Source organism: Bison bison, unplaced genomic scaffold (genome assembly GCF_000754665.1).
Source record: "Bison bison bison isolate TAMUID 2011002044 unplaced genomic scaffold, Bison_UMD1.0 scf7180017864314, whole genome shotgun sequence".
Taxonomy (NCBI): domain Eukaryota; kingdom Metazoa; phylum Chordata; class Mammalia; order Artiodactyla; family Bovidae; genus Bison; species Bison bison.
Window position 1 is genome coordinate 64,156 of NW_011494886.1, and position 16,319 is coordinate 80,474.

The following is a 16,319-nucleotide window of genomic DNA, read 5'->3' on the forward strand; positions in this document are numbered from 1 at the left end:
TAAAGGAGATCAGTCCTGGGAATTCATTGGAAGGACTGATGCTAAAGCTGAAACTCCAATACTTTGGCCACCTCATGCGAAGAGTTGAATCATTGGAAAAGACCCTGATGCTGGGAAGCATTGGGTGCAGGAGGAAAAGGGGATGACAGAGGATGAGATGGCTGGATGGCATCACCTACTCAAAGGACATGAGTTTGAGTGAACTCCAGGAGTTTGTGATGGACAGGGAGGCTTTTCATGTGTGATTCATGGGGTCACAAAGAATCGGACACCACTGACCAACTGAACTGAACTGACTGACTGTTTCCCCATCTATTTTCCATGAAGTGATGGGACCACATTTCACGATCTTAATAACTCATGCGGGATACTTGGGTTGTATCCCTGGGTTGGGGAGATCCCTCTAGAGAAGGGAAAGGCTACCCACTCCAGTATTCTGGCCTAGAGAAGTCCATGGACTGTATAGTCAATGGGGTCACAAAGAGTTGGACACAACTTTTTTTGGGATTAGGATCTCTGAAGACGTCATTAAGATGAAATTATTAGGGCAATTCCTAAAGCAATATGGGCTTCACAGTTGGCGGCTTGTGGTAAGAACCCACCTGCCAATGCAGGAAACTTCAGAGATTGGATTCTACCCCTGGGTTAAGAAGATCCCCTGGAGGAGGGCATGGCAACCCACTCCAGCATTCTTGCCTGAAGAATGCCATGGAAAGAGGAGCCTGGTCTGTCCATGGGACTGCAAAGAGTGGAACACGACTGAAGTGACTTGGCACACATACAATGCAATATGACTGACTTCTTTTAAAAAGAGACACACAGAGACAGACACACAGAGAGAATAATGCCATGTGAGGACAGGGTCAGATATTGGAGAGATGCAGCTTCAAGCCAAGGATTCACAACATCAGCCACTTAAGAGAAAGGCATTAAATAGATTTTCCCCTAGAGTCTTCAGCTTGGGTCTGCAGACACTTTGACTCCAGATCTCCAGCTTTCAGAACTATGAGGGAATAAAATTCTGTTTGAAGCCACCCAGTTTTAGGCCATTTTTCACAACAGCCCTGGGAAACTAATACCACTTATTCAACTTGGTAAAGTAACACCTTATTCAAGTTTCAGATTTTCTCCTCCTTCAAATAGATATATTAATAATTACCATTAGGTCTTAATTTCTCTGTAGTCTGAGCTTCCTCATCTGTAAAATAGGAATGATAACAGTATCCTCACCGTAATGTTAAAAAGACTGAATAAGCATTATATGTAAAGCACTTCCTTCTGAATTCTGAAACAGAAGAAAAGGTTCCTAAGTATTTGCTATTTTATTTGATTTGTATTCTTGTAATGTGTTTAACACAGTGCTTAAAAATGACAAGCACTGGTTAAATATTCCTATTCTGATTAAATAATAAAGTTACATAAAATACAAGGTACCTCAAATGCAGCAAGCCTTCAAAAAATGTATGCCATTATAATTAATTAGTTTTGTAAATAAAATAATTAATCACTTAATTTATAATTAAATTTTCTGATGAAGCTGTAAGTTAATCTTTAAAATACTAAAGTAAATTGCTTCAAATGGAGTAGTTTATGCTTTGATGAACTCTGAGGTCTGTATAATCTCTGAATTTAAAATGAGAAACAGACAAGTATTTCTTGAAGAAGAGATACAGTACTTAAAAAGAAATGAATTTAGAATAAACTGAAAGAGAGCAATTCCTAATTTAATTAACTATTGCAATTATGAAAAGAATTGTCATGTTTTTAGAAAATGCACCTTGAGGTATTCATGGGGAAAGGACATTATAGCTGCAACTGACTTTGAACTGGATCAGTAAATTATCCTATTTATCTATCTATGTTTGTCATATTTAAACAGAGGTGGATAAAAGTATAGGTAAAATACTAAGACTATAAAAAATCTAGGGAAGATCACACAAGAAATATTTGTAATATTTTTCTATAAATCTAAAGTTAATTCAAAAGTTAGAAAAAGGAATGTCACAAAAGAATAAGTAGGAAATTAATATAAAATAGAGATAACCTGATTAGCCACTTAGATCTCAAAGTTATTTTTGATGAATGATTTAAAGCATGACTTCAATAGAATCTAGCCTGCATAATTTGAAAATAAATGGGAAACAGGACTATAGACATTCACTTTACAGATAACTATATTCAAACAAAATTAGCTGAGAAAGTGATGAGCATTTTTTCACATTACTTTCTTTTACCAAACAATAGAGTATGTGTAAATACAAATGAAACAATTATTTTTCCAAAAAAACATTTCTGAACCTTTGTTCTTTTCAGCCATGCAAGATCACCTGACATGTTACCTTTTTTAGCTCTCTGGAATATATGCAGAGAGCGTATGGAATAAATACTGTGACATCATTTTTAAGGAGTTATAACATGAAGAACGTTGGCAGGAGTTATTTTTGTTTCTATGAATGGGTTTGCCTGATAGATTCCTTCTATAGGAAGAAATTTTCCCAGTAATCTTACAGAGGGGCTTCCCTTGTGGCTTAGCTGGTAAAGAGTCCACCTGCAATGTGGGAGACCTGGATTCTTTCCTGGGTTGGGAAGATCCCCTGGAGAAGGGAATGGCTACGCACTCCAATATTCTGGCCTGGGGAATTCTATGGTATGTATAGTCCACGGGGTTGCAGAGTCAGACACGACTGAGCGACTTTCACTCACTCACTCAATCTTACGGATACAGTGTGGACCACCAGATGCTATTTTTGTTTAATGACTTTCCAGCCTTAAAGACGTTTTCATTGTATATAGCAAGTTTTGAATTGGAAAGCTGCCAAATTTACTCTAATTTAGGCTTTGATATTACAAATGAATGTCTTCATAAGTCATAAATCATCCTGTAAAAGTATCAATGAGTCTAAATGCCATACCAAAACAATTTCAGGCCCAAAGGATGACTATGCTATATTGAACAAAAAGTTTAATTAGTCAGTAGATCAAAGCAAGTTTAAGTTATCTTCAGATAAACTGGACTACATTTTAAAAACATATGTGCACCAGACTTCATCTATAAAATAAGTTTTCCATCATTGATGTATATTTGCGGCCATTTATTAAGAGGTGACCAATAACTCTGCCTTGTACACAGTGTCCTTCATGCAAAAATCTGTCACAAACTAAAGTCAAACCTTCCCAATTTATGCTGCAAGAAACTAGTCTATCTCTGCAGTAACAGTATATTTATTGGTGGTGAAAATATACAGCAAGGATCTTTTTCTCTAAGCAACAGTAAAACATCTCCATTAAAGTAAATTCATACCCTTAACTAATTTGTTTGGTAGGAGGCTTAAGAAGAATTATAAATTAATTTTAAAATCTGTCACCTGTGTTAATTATTTAGAGGCTTCCCAGGTAGCACTAGTAGTAAAGAACTTGCCTGCCAATGCAGGAGACATAAGAGATGTGGGTTCAATCCCTGGGTTGGGAAGATCCCCTGAAAATGGCATCCCACTCCAGTATCCATGCCTAGGAAATCCCATGGACAGAGGAGCCTGGCAGGTTACAGTCCATAATGTCACAGAGTCTGACATGACTAAGCACGTACCCACACTCATTAATTATTTGGGGCTCCCTAATGGCTCAGCAGGTAAAGAATCCACCTGCAGTGCAGGAGAACTGGTATTTGTTTTTGAATATTTTACCACCCCAAAACTTAATGCTTTAAAACAACCCTCACTATTTGTTCATGATACTGGGGATTGGCAACATGGCAGGGCTCAGCTGGCATAGTTCATCTCTGTTCCTCGTGGTTTCAGCTGGACTCAGCCACGCTGTTGTAGTCAGTTAACAGGTCAGCTGGTTGGTCCTGGAGGACTTCACTTACTTCATTGGCAACTGGCTGGAGCTGTTGGTCAGAATGTGTGGCAGTCCCAGCAGACTACCTCAGGCTTTCCTGTATAGCATCTGATTTCTAAGAGAACAAGAACAGAGGCTGGACATCCTCTTATATTAATCTATCAAAGGTCAAAGCAAGTTATGTGGCCAGCCTATATTAAAGGGAAGGGAAATAGTCTCCAATTCTTCATGGGAAGAATTCCAAAGTCACCTTGAACACAAGCACAGAATAAAGAGCAATTGTTGTGGCCATCTTTGCAAACAATCAATTTATCACATTGATATGTAAATACTAGAAATATTTCTTTAAAAATGAGTCTAATAGTAATTTTGCAAAATTTTCAGCTAACTATCCCTCTTCTTCATGCTGTTTTTGTTCCCAATAGATTCATTTTAAATGCTTCCAAATATTTGTCCTAAATTCAGGCTACTTGTTTTCCTTGAGGTTGGGTAACTTTTCCTTGAAAACATAGTGACTCTCCATAAAAATCTCAGTGTTGGGTCTTTCTTTCACCAAGTTTTTAAATTGCTGTTTCTCCTTGGTCAACATCTTCTAAAATTGATCAATTATTGCACATCACCTGGATATTTTAACTGAAGCCCATTAAGATGTTTGTATTTTGTTAAATTGGTCACAGTATCAAAACTTCCTTTCAGTGCTCTTTTGGACAGGCGTGCTGAAACCAGAATGGAGGGCTTCTTGAGAACAACTGGAGATAGATGAGTGACTTTTCTTATTTCATGTATTTTATAGATGATCTCATTTGTATGACCTAGAAGTGGAAATATGGAATGGTCTAAACAACATGTAGCCAGAATAATTTAACTTTAGATTCCAAAACTTTATCAAACAAAAGACTTCATAACTGAGATATTAGGAGAGAAACTCTGGAGGTAGAATAGCAACCTCCTGCAACCTCAGGCACAGGGCAGATTTTCTGTAAATCCTCATTTTTGAAATATTGGGCTTCAGCAACCACTGCATCACTTATAACCACAGGCACGAAGTGTATCCTGCTGGAGGACAACTATAAAGCTAATGGCACAAATATGTGGTTTCAGGAAAATAAGCAGCTTTCACAGATGGATCATTATGTTCCCCTGCTCATTTCCATTCTGCTTCAAATTTCCAAAAATTTTAGGTTTGTACACTGGAGTAGTTATGTTATTTAGGGTACTAGTTGGGCTGATTTAACAGTGATTTACACCAAGACAGAGTGTTTATTTCACTCTCATACATGTCTGAGATGCACGGCTATTCTGTTCCATGACCTGGCTCTGAGACATGGAGTCCATCTCCCTTGTTCCTTCATTACCAATTCTTCTTGGTCTGTGATGGTTCCCCATAACTAAGCTGAGCCTAGCAGGAAGAAAAGTGGGAGTGGAGGACAAGGAGCTTCCCTTTAGGGACATGGCTCAGCAGTTGCATACATCACTTGGCGTACATGTCACTTTCAGATTTAAATCATATGATCAATCTAATTCTAAGGATAAGACTATAGTTCCTATTTGAATGTTGTTCAGTTGCTCACTTGTGTCTGACTCTTTGCAACTATGTAGACGGCAGTACACCAAGCTTCCCTGTCCTTCACTATACCCGGAGTTTGCTCACATTCATGTCCATTGAGTTGGTGATGCCATCCAAACATCTCATCCTCTGTCATCTCCTTCTCCTCCTGCCCTCAATCTTTCCCAGCATCAAGGTCTTTTCCAATGAGTCAGCTCTTCCAATATGTCATCATGTGGCCAAAGTAGTAAAGCTTCAGGTTCACATCAGTCCTTCCAATGACTATTCAAGGTAGATTTCCTTTAGGATTGACTGGTTTGATTTCCTTGCAGTCTAAGGGACTCTTGAGTCTTCTCCAGCACCACAATTTGAAGGCATCAGTTCTTTGGCACTCACCTTTTTTATGGTCTAACTCCCACATCCATACATGACTACTGAAAAAACCATAGATTTATTATACGGACCTTTGTCAGCAAAGTGATGTCTCTACTTTTTAATATGCTTTCTAGGTTTGTCATAGCTTTTCTTCCAAACAGCAAGCATCTTTTAATTTCATGGCTACAGTCACTATCTATAGTGATTTTGGAGCCCCACCCCCAAAAAATGCCTGTCAATGCTTCTACTTTTTCCCCTTCTATTTGCCATGAAGTTGTGGGACCAGATGCCATGATTTTAGTGTTTTGAATGTGGTGTTTCAAGCCAGCTTTTTAGTTCTCCTCTTTCATCCTCATCAAGAGGCTTATTAGTTCCTCTTTGCTTTCTGCCATTAAGGTGGTATCATCTGCCTATCTGAGGTTATTGATATTTCTCCTGGCAGTCTTGATTCCAGATGGCAATTCATTCAGTTTGGTATTTCGCATGATGTACTCTGTATGTAAGTTAAATAAGCAGGATGACAATATACAGCCTTGTCATATTCCTTTGTCAATTTTGAACCAGTCCATTGTTTCATGTCTGGTTCTAACTGTTGCTTCTTGACCTACATATAGATTTCTCAGGAGGCAGGTAAGGTGGTCTGGTATTCCCATCTCTTTAAAAATTTCCCACAATCTGTTGTGATCCACGCAGTCAAAGTGTTTAGCTTAGTCAATGAAGCTGAAGTAGATGTTCTTCTGGAATTCTCTTGCTTTTTCCATAATCCAGCAGATGTTGGCAATTTGTTCTCTGGTTCCTCTGCCTTTTCTAAACCCACCTTGTACATCTGGAAGCTCTGGGTTTAGATATTGCTGAAGCCTAACCTGAAGGATTTTGAGCATTACATTGCTAGTGTGTAAATTGAGAGCAATTCTATGATAGTTTGAACATTCTTTGACATTGCCCATCTTTGGGAGTGGAATGGAAACTGACTTTTTCTAGTTCTGTAGCCACTGCTCAATCCACCTACTTGGGTAGCCAAAACCAAGCTATAATTCAATGGGGAAAGTTCTATTACTAGAGAAAATATTGAGGCTAATGGATTCTGTAGGACAACTAACCATGTCAGCCACATTATTCAAACTAAGTTGTGAACACAGCAATTAATTGCCTCTAGGGAAGTTTGCCATTGCATATCAAAAGCCTCCAATATATACTCACCAGCACAATAATCATATTGCTAGGAATAGCACAATAAATGACTATGGATGTGCAGAAAGATTTTGCTATAATTATTATCATTGCAATATAAATAATGTGAGAAGAAAAGCCCTACAGATTTAACAATAAGTAACGAATTTCCCAGGTGGCACGGTAGTAAATAATCTGCCTGCCAATGCAGGAGGCCAAAGAGACTCAGGCTTGATCCCTGGGTTGGGAAGATCCCTTGGAGAATGAAATGGCAGCCCATTCCAATATTCTTGCCTGGAAAATTCTATGGACATATGACCCTGGCAGGCTACAACCCAGGGGTCACAGAGAGTTGGACATAACTGAGCATGCAGCACCCATAAGAATTGGGTAAATATAGATTAGTATTAAACTGTAGGTTTGCTCACTGGAGTAGTTATATTATCTAGAATATTGGATCAGCTGTTTTCACGGAGATCAAATAAACAATGGATGACAGAATTATCCCATGAATTATTGAGTAAAAAAAATTGAGCAAAACATAAATGTTGTTTCATTTTATATAACTTATTTATAAATTATATTTTATGTCAAAATTAAATAAATATTAATCTTGATTATCTCTCTAAATGGTCATATTCTTTTTTCTTAGAAATGTGGGATACTTTTATAAGAAATAAAATAGTTTTTAACCTTCATTTTTTAAATTAATTTATTTTAATTGGAGGCTAATTACTTTACAGTATTGTAGTGGGTTTTGCCATACATTGACATGAATTAGCCATGGGTGTATATGTGTTCCCCATCCTGATTAAAACTCATTCTTTTAATGATAGAAAGTATATATATTAATAGAAGATTACTGAAAAACATGGAATTCTAATGTCCTATCAATCTCACATTTTAAAAGTAATCCTTTATTTTGGCTGTAGTTTGAATTCAGCACAGTATTAATAACTGGGGAATATAACACTCTTCATTTACTTCAGAAGCTTTTTTGGTTGGGTTGTGCTCCAATGAAAGCAGGAATATGTGTTGGTTGCAGCAGTTTTGAGAATGTAATCCATCAATTTGGAAATTCAGAATCCAAATAATTTGGCTCAGGGCTGCTCATTTCTTTCTAGGGGTATCTTATCTCCTTTAACATAGGTCCCCATTAGGATTTGCTGTATTTTTGAAAAGGCAGCAAAGAGTTAAAATTAGCTTGCAATAGAGAAGCAACATATCAGCTTGCCCCCTAGATCTAGTTTAAGTAGGAAATATTTCTGAGTAAGGATTGCATAAAGCAGCAAGTTGAGAGAGTTGCCAGGAATGGATTAAAAAATAAATAAATAAAAGTCTGCTTGTTAGGAAGATCTAGCCAGAATTATAGCAGTGACTTATCCGGGCTTCCCTGGTGGGTCAGAGGTTAAAGCGTTTGCCTGCAATGTGGGAGACCTGGGTTCTAATCCCTGGGTTGGGAAGATCCCCTGGAGAAGGAAATGGCAACCCACTCCAGTATTCTTGCCTGGAGAATCCCATGGACGGAGGAGCCTGGTGGGCTACAGAGTCCACAGGGTCGCAAAGAGTTGGACACAACTGAGCTACTTCACTTTCACTTTCTTTTAATGTACACAATAACGGGACCCCATGACACCCATTTATTTGACCATCAGATTTCATTAAAGAGAAGGAAATTTAATCTCCAGATAGATTTCTTTCTTTACCACTACTTAATTATGATAACTTCATCATGTTAACAAAATGGATTACATTTGTTTTCCCTGCTCTCACCAGGGCCTAACTGGTAAATAGTCCATCAACATTTCCATTTCAACCCTAGTGTTTCAAGGGGATATGCTTTGACTAAAATAAGCTGCAAGCAACTACTTGCTCAGCCCCAAATTATTATTTGTTAAGTCAAATAGTTCTGTAGCAGTTTAACCTTCCTTAAGGAAAGGAGGACAAATTTGGCCCTTGTCTGCACCCACCAGTAGGTTTATTTTTCTTCCTCAAATATTCTTGGAAGCTCCAATTAGTATTTTAAATCTGCTATGAATTTGTAATGATTGAGAGTTTATTTTGCATGGCACCCAGTAGCCAGCTAAGACCCTAGGACTAGATTTTGTCTGTTTCTGCTGAGAATGTAACAGTAGGGTCAGACTCATACTTGAATGGCCGTCTCCCTTGGAATAAATTTTGGTTGTGTATTTTTAGGCAAACTTTAACTAAAAGAAATTTTGCTCTGTTTTTGTATGCAATAAGATAAATGAATCTGACCTTCCCCTGCTATGATAGCTCAATATTATCTTGGACATACTTACAGACTAGCAATATGAGAAAGACCTCAAATGTCAACCAAGATAGAAAAACCAACAGATGGATACTTTCTCAGCTTCTATACAAATACCATAGCTTGTGAGTGGAACAGGAAATTTGAGGGATAATAATGAAAACAATAAACAAAATGATATTTTTATTAAGTCTGAGAATGTATCTTAAAAATAAAACATTTATAGAATGAATCCAGGTGACTATATAGGTTTTATTTTGAGAACTGTACAACTTGTAAGACTTCAGCAGCACATATACTAAAATTGGAATGATACAGAGAAGATTAGCATGGCCCCTGCGTAAGGATGACATGCAAATTCGTGAAGTGTCCCATATATATATATTTTTAATTGTGTATTCCAACCTTAAAAAGTTTGTTCCTATTTCATTATGGGCAGTTCACACAAGGCAAAAATATTAAATGGTTGATTTTAGTGTGTTGTATAACTTTGCTGTATATCAAACTAATTTTTACAAGTTTTCATCCTAAACCTCAAATCATGTAATTAATAATTTACCTGTTTATTTATGACCTAATTGTGATTCTTTTATTAATAAAAGCTAGTGGAAAAGGAAAAAAAAACTTGTGAACAATGATATGCACTGACTCTCTTTTTATTGAAATTTAACAAAAGAGTATGCTAACATAAGGATTTGTCATATTACTTAGAGATGTAGCTTATATTCTTTTTTCTTGTTATATGTGTTGTTAAAATTTGCTCCTTTTTTTAATCTACACTTTTGGTCTAATTTTTTTCTTTATTAGGCAATTCTGTATATTTTTATGCTGGATAAACTTCCTTATGAAAATATCAAGTTATCCTACAAATTCATGGCCATTCCAACTTAAATATACAATTAAAATATGTTGACTTAACAGAACATAAAAGAACAATTGTATAACTGTCTCAGTATATGAAGAAAAGTCATTTAATAATAAATTCTTAATTTTTAAATAATGTAGCAAAATCAAAATAGAAGGGAATAGAGAATAACTACTAAAAGCCTATGGGGTTGTATAACTGTATGTTTAAAAATGATTGAATTGGTAAATTTTACATTATGTTTAGTTTAGCACATTATGTATAAAATATACATAAATATTAAAAAGATAGTGTGGGAAGATACAAATAATTATGTCATATTAGTAGCATATGCTAGATTATTGAGAAAGCTATATTGAATACTTCAACACAAATTCAATTATCAATACTACCAAGTTTAAGAACTACAATACTGCTATATATGTTTTATTGATCACTTTTGTTTTCTAGATAAGAACTTAATATTATCTCATTTAATTGTTATAACAATCCTATGAGATAGAAATTAATGTGTGCATTTTATAGATGAGGCATCTGTGATTCAGGAAGTTGAAATTAGCTGCCTGAAGCCACACAGCTAGAAGGTGCTGAAGCTGTAATTCAGACCCAGATCCATCTGACTCTGACATTGATGTTTATAGCGCTTTTGCTAGTGCCTCCTATGGTTACATTCATTAAACCTCACTGGACTGAACACAAAAGGACATTTTTTTTAAAATAACATAAACAAAACTGGACACTCTAGAAATGTGTGTACATCTTAATTCCTGGAACCAGTGACTGTGACATCATTTTTCAAATGGCCTTTTCAGACATAATTAAGGATTTGAAGTGAAAAGATAATCCTGTATTATCCAATGGATGCAAAATTCAATGATATATGTCCTTATAGGAGGTACACAAGGGATATTTGCTAGAGAGAAAAGGGAGTGGCAGTGTTACCAAGGAGGTAGAGATTGGGCTGAGTGCTCTCACAAGCCAAGGAATGCCTGGAGTCACCAGGAGCTAGAAGAAGTAAGAAACAGAAGCTTCCCCCAATTCTTTGGAGGAAGTGTGGCCCCGCCACACCTTAATTTTGGACTTGTGGCTTCCAGACCAATGTAATAATTCCTGTTGTCTTAATAAAAGAAAAAAAAAACTGTAGAAAACATCAAATTTAATAGTGAAAATGTAAGAGGCATGATCACTAGATGAGAAAAAGACAAAAATGCCTGCTGTCATTATTTCTACTCAACTTTGTTACTGTTAAGTCTTAACTCCTCCAAGAAATCAACAGTCAGGAAAGAAAATCCCAAAATGCCCTTGTTTGGAATCAACAGGGAAAAAAAGTCACGGTAGTCACAATGTATCATTCTTTTTAGTGAGCTGGGGAGCTATGCTGCCATTTCTCAAAATTGTCTGTAGGACCAGAATACCCAGGAATCTTGGAGAACAAAGCAGACTTTTTGCTTTTCCACTTTTTAATTTTATTTGCTTCTCTTCTGTATTCCCTTTGTGTCTTTTCCCTATCATTCACTTCACTCTGACATTGGTTCCCTTGAGTAGAAAACATTGTAAAGTTTTATGACCATTGGAGTTGGCATTTTTCTGTTAAGTCATTGTGTTTGATGGATATAGGAATCATTGCTTTAATTTACTATGTGATTACAGTAAATATATTAAATCAACACTTCACATTTCTGAAAGCAATTTATTTTAAAAATACAGTATGTTTATGACTTCAGATATTAAAGTCATGTTTATATTCTCATTTTAATCAAATTTAGGACAGAAAATCTCTTCAGCAGTTGAGATAACCACAAAATAAGTCTAAGTCCATAACTTGGCAGTAATTAACTTAAGGGGTAGTGCCGGGGTCCAGCCCCGGCTGATCCAGGGTATTCGAAGCGGGGATGGCGTCGGCGACCTATTTATTTAAATACTTTATCAAAGATATAAAGAGTAATAGGATGAGGATAGCTCAGTAGGAAAATTCAGTGGAAAAAAGAGGCTGAGTAGCTCGGTTTACGCGGGAGACCAATAAAACTTCAAGACAAGAAGTTTGCACCACTTACGTAGGCCGCAGGCGTCCTTCCGTTCTCCCGAAGGAGAGGAGACACTGAGGCCTCCCCGGTTGGATCTTAGAAGCCCAGGCATAATTAGTAAGCATGGCGGGTTCCGCGCTCCAGATGGAGACTCAGCCAGAGTGGGAGAGAGAGCGACATGGGGAGACCAGCATTTCGAGAAACTGATCCCAATTCTTTATTTTCCAGAGTCTGTTTTTATAAACTGAGATGTTATACAAAAGTCACGTGGGGACAGCAGTCCTGACTGCTTCACACAAATGTATACAGAGGTCTTAGGGGTGTTACATCATCTTCTGGCCAGGGGGCCTGCTGACAATTTATGACCCTCTCCTTGTGACAACAACTTGTTAAAACAGACGCCACCCAAATAAAGTTACATTCCTATAGGGTGAGGGTGTAGTGGGTTTTAGTTAAGGAAAGAATTTACTTAGCCTAAGGTCTAATGTGATTTATATCAAAGGTTAATACTTATTTCTTCTATATATTCATTAATGTGTATAAGGGCAGGGGATGTGGAGACTTAGCAACAAACATTGGCTCAACAAATGAAAAACCCTTCACCAATACAATTTCTAATCAGCCCATTATACTTATACTAATAGTTTTCTAACTTTTCTAAGGAACCTGTTTTTAGAAGGTTTAAAGCATCTCTTGCCTCTCACGGTTAGGAGGCTGTGAGCAATCACATGTGGCCGGACAAGCCTGTCAGGCAGGCTAGAGAACCTTCAGAGGAGTTTGTAGGTTAAAACACTCCTATCACGCCCAGGAATTATTATTAACTGGAGCTCTAAGTTAACTCCTTCTCCGAAAGAGGTGGTGGGGGACGGCCCCCTGTAAAGTCAGAGGTGTAGGTGAGCACAAAGTAGTAAAGTAGGCAGGCTCTGGTTATGGGGGTAGATGCTTGAGGATTTCCAGGGGGACTCCTGAGGCTCAATCCCGCCTTTGCGTATGTTGAGCCTCCTTCCTCATGACCTTTGCCACGGACGGAGTACCTCACTCTGGCCCCCAACAGGATAGAAATTCTGTTTGGAATAATCCTCAGAAACTGGATATTGAGCTCTTGAAAGCATGTGTACTGAAACTGTGAATACCTTTATCCTTTTCCTTAAATATAGAGAAGGAGGTAGAATATGAATATGGTATGTGGGTATATCCAAGTGGCTTCCCTGGTGGCTTAGTGGTAGCGTATCCACCTGCCAAGTAGGAGATGTGGGTTCCATCCCTGGGTCTGGAAATGCTCTGGGGAAGAAAATGGTAATCCACTCCAGTATTCTTGCTTGGGAAATCCCATGGACAGAGGAGCTACAGTCCATGGGGTTGCAAAAGAGTTGGACATGTCCTAGCAACTAAACAGCAAACAGCAATATACCCCAATATAGCCACATTGTTCTGGGATTTGATAATTGGTAGAAACTAATTACCTCTACCAATGTCTACCTCCATGATTAACTTTGTGGTCTTGGACAATTCATTTCACTAATATGGGCCTCCGTTTCCTCTCCCTATAAATTATTAAATTCAATTAGGTCATCTCTCAAATGGTTTCCATTTCTGACATTCCTTGAGTGTTTAAATACAAAATGATGATATCTGCTCTTCATCAAATAGGATTTATATATCTATCATTATGCTAAATATTTTATCTGCATTTTTATTAAATCATCACCACACTTCTCTGAGGAAGAATTTTTAAGTCCAATTTTATAGATGAGAGAACAAAGACACAGAGAGAAAAGATAATTGGACAAAATCTTATAGGTATAAAATTACAAAGGCAGAGTTTGAACCTTGAGTCTAAAATTTTTGGTCTTAATCACAATGTTATTCTGCACAATTCATATTTAACTGTGCTGATTTTGTAAATGTAATTATGCCAGTTATCCAGTTATTCTGAAATGTCCTATCCAGGACTGTAGCATATCCCCAAAAGGCAGTAAGTTTAATAGTGCTGCAGCAACCAACTGTCAGTATTAATCTTCCCAGCCCTGACCAAAACCAAAATGATGGTGATACAAACATCCAAGAGTAAAAATGCCTGTTTCCTTTACCAGTAGGTGGAAATGTCACTATCATTATATACATTTACCATCTAACATACTGTACAATCAGTTCAGTTCAGTTCAGTCACTCAGTCGTGTCCGACTCTTTGCGACCCCATGAATCACAGCACGCCAGGCCTCCCTGTCCATCACCAACTCCCAGAGTTCACTCAGACTCACATCCATGGAGTCAGTGATGCCATCCAGCCATCTCATCCTCTGTCGTCCCCTTCTCCTCCTGCCCCCAATCCCTCCCAGCATCAGAGTCTTTTCCAATGAGTCAACTCTTCACATGAGGTGGCCAAAGTACTGGAGTTTCAGCTTTAGCATACATTTACTTAATATGCTTGTTTATTATCAGTTTTATAAAATGTAACTATGACAGAGCAAGATATTTGCCTATCTAGTTTACTGAATCTCTAGTTCTGAGAATAATACTTGGTATATAATAGATGCCCAATAGATATTTAATGAATGAAAGAATAATCAGGGGTATATGTTTATATCAAAATTTATGTGCACTCATGACTGAATTTGATGATTGAGTTAGAGCTGCACATATGTTTGCTGTTTTGCAACATGTAACTAGTTTTCTTTCCAATAATTTTCAACAAATCCTGTCTTATTTACAAGTCTTGAGTTGAATTGTAAAGGTATAGAAGTAAGTTCTGATGTCTGGGCTATTGAACTTGTTTGATAATAGTAATCAAGGCTCTCTGAGTGAGTCATAAAAGCAGACTTCTTATGTTATAAGAGGTAAGTATTTATCTATGTACAGGATTGCCTTTTTAGTCTGCTAATTGTGTGTTATACCTGGACCTCCCACAGTTTAAAAATTAAGGTTAGTGGCCAAACAGACTTGGAAATATCCCAGTCAGAAGATTTAATCACTTGTGTGTTAGTCGCTTAGTCCTGCCAACTCTTTGTGACCCTGTAGACTGTAGCCACCAGACTCCTCCATCCATGGAATTCTCTAGGCAAGAATACTGGAGTAGATCCCCTTCTCCAGTGGATCTTCCCGACTCAGGAATTGAACCCAGGTATCTGGCATTGCAGGCAGATTCTTACCATTTGAGGTAATCAAATGATAACAATTTAATGTGTTTTGTTGGTTGATTCTAAATTGGAGTTAACTTATTTCAAATGATTCCTCTGCCAGTGAAACTTCACATGCAATGGTTTTTTCAGTTTTCCTATTTAGTCACAAAAATGCCTATGATTTCTGTTATCTAATTAAGTACACCTGAGCCAAAACAAATACACTCTTTGGTTTGAAGGCATAACCATGTTGCATGCCGATGTAAAAGAATAAAGCCTCTTTAAATTACTGCGTTTTAGTTTGGAAGCTAATGATTAGCAATGAAAAATAATCCATCAAGTACAAGTCACCATCTTTTAAATCAGCCTGTACTTTCACAGAGGTTAAAATCTGTAATTTTGTTGTAAACTTTATTTTCCCATCTTAATTTGGATTATTTCTAATTTTTGATTTTTTCTTTACAAGAAGCTTCAAATATAAGCACGAAAACCCAACTAATATTAGTTTAATTGAAGTGTATGTATTGAGTGACATTTTCTATATCAGGTATATCTTGCTAACATAGATGAACATGGAGAAAGGAGACAGGAAACTGCTACATGCTTAGGGACCTAAGAGGTACATGTAGAATTGTAATGTTGTATAAGACCTATGGTTGAGAGGCCTTTGCCACAAAGAGCCTGAGTTGCTATTTATTTTCTGTTTCTCATAAATTTCCACCAAGAGTTTTTGAAAAGTACACCATATTAGGTAGCCTAAAATCTGCACCATCCTTACCACTAGAGAATAAAAGACATTTACTTTTCAGAAATGATACAACAAAATTCATCTCCATTTTTCTTGAGTATTTTTGACAGGAATACCACCCCTAATTCTCTCAGAAGTGTTACAGAAAAGTACCTTTACTTGGGCTAATAAGACTTCTGGTGCTTCTAAGAAGCTGGATTCTGTTTGTGTGTTTTTATTTACTCTCAGTATAGGCTTAAAATCTTGACTTATTGCAAGTTTATCATTTTAGGGTTTTCTCATAACCAGTGACTGCTGCTGCTACTGCTGCTAAGTCACGTCAGTCGTGTCCGACTCTGTGCGACCCCATAGACGGCAGCCCAC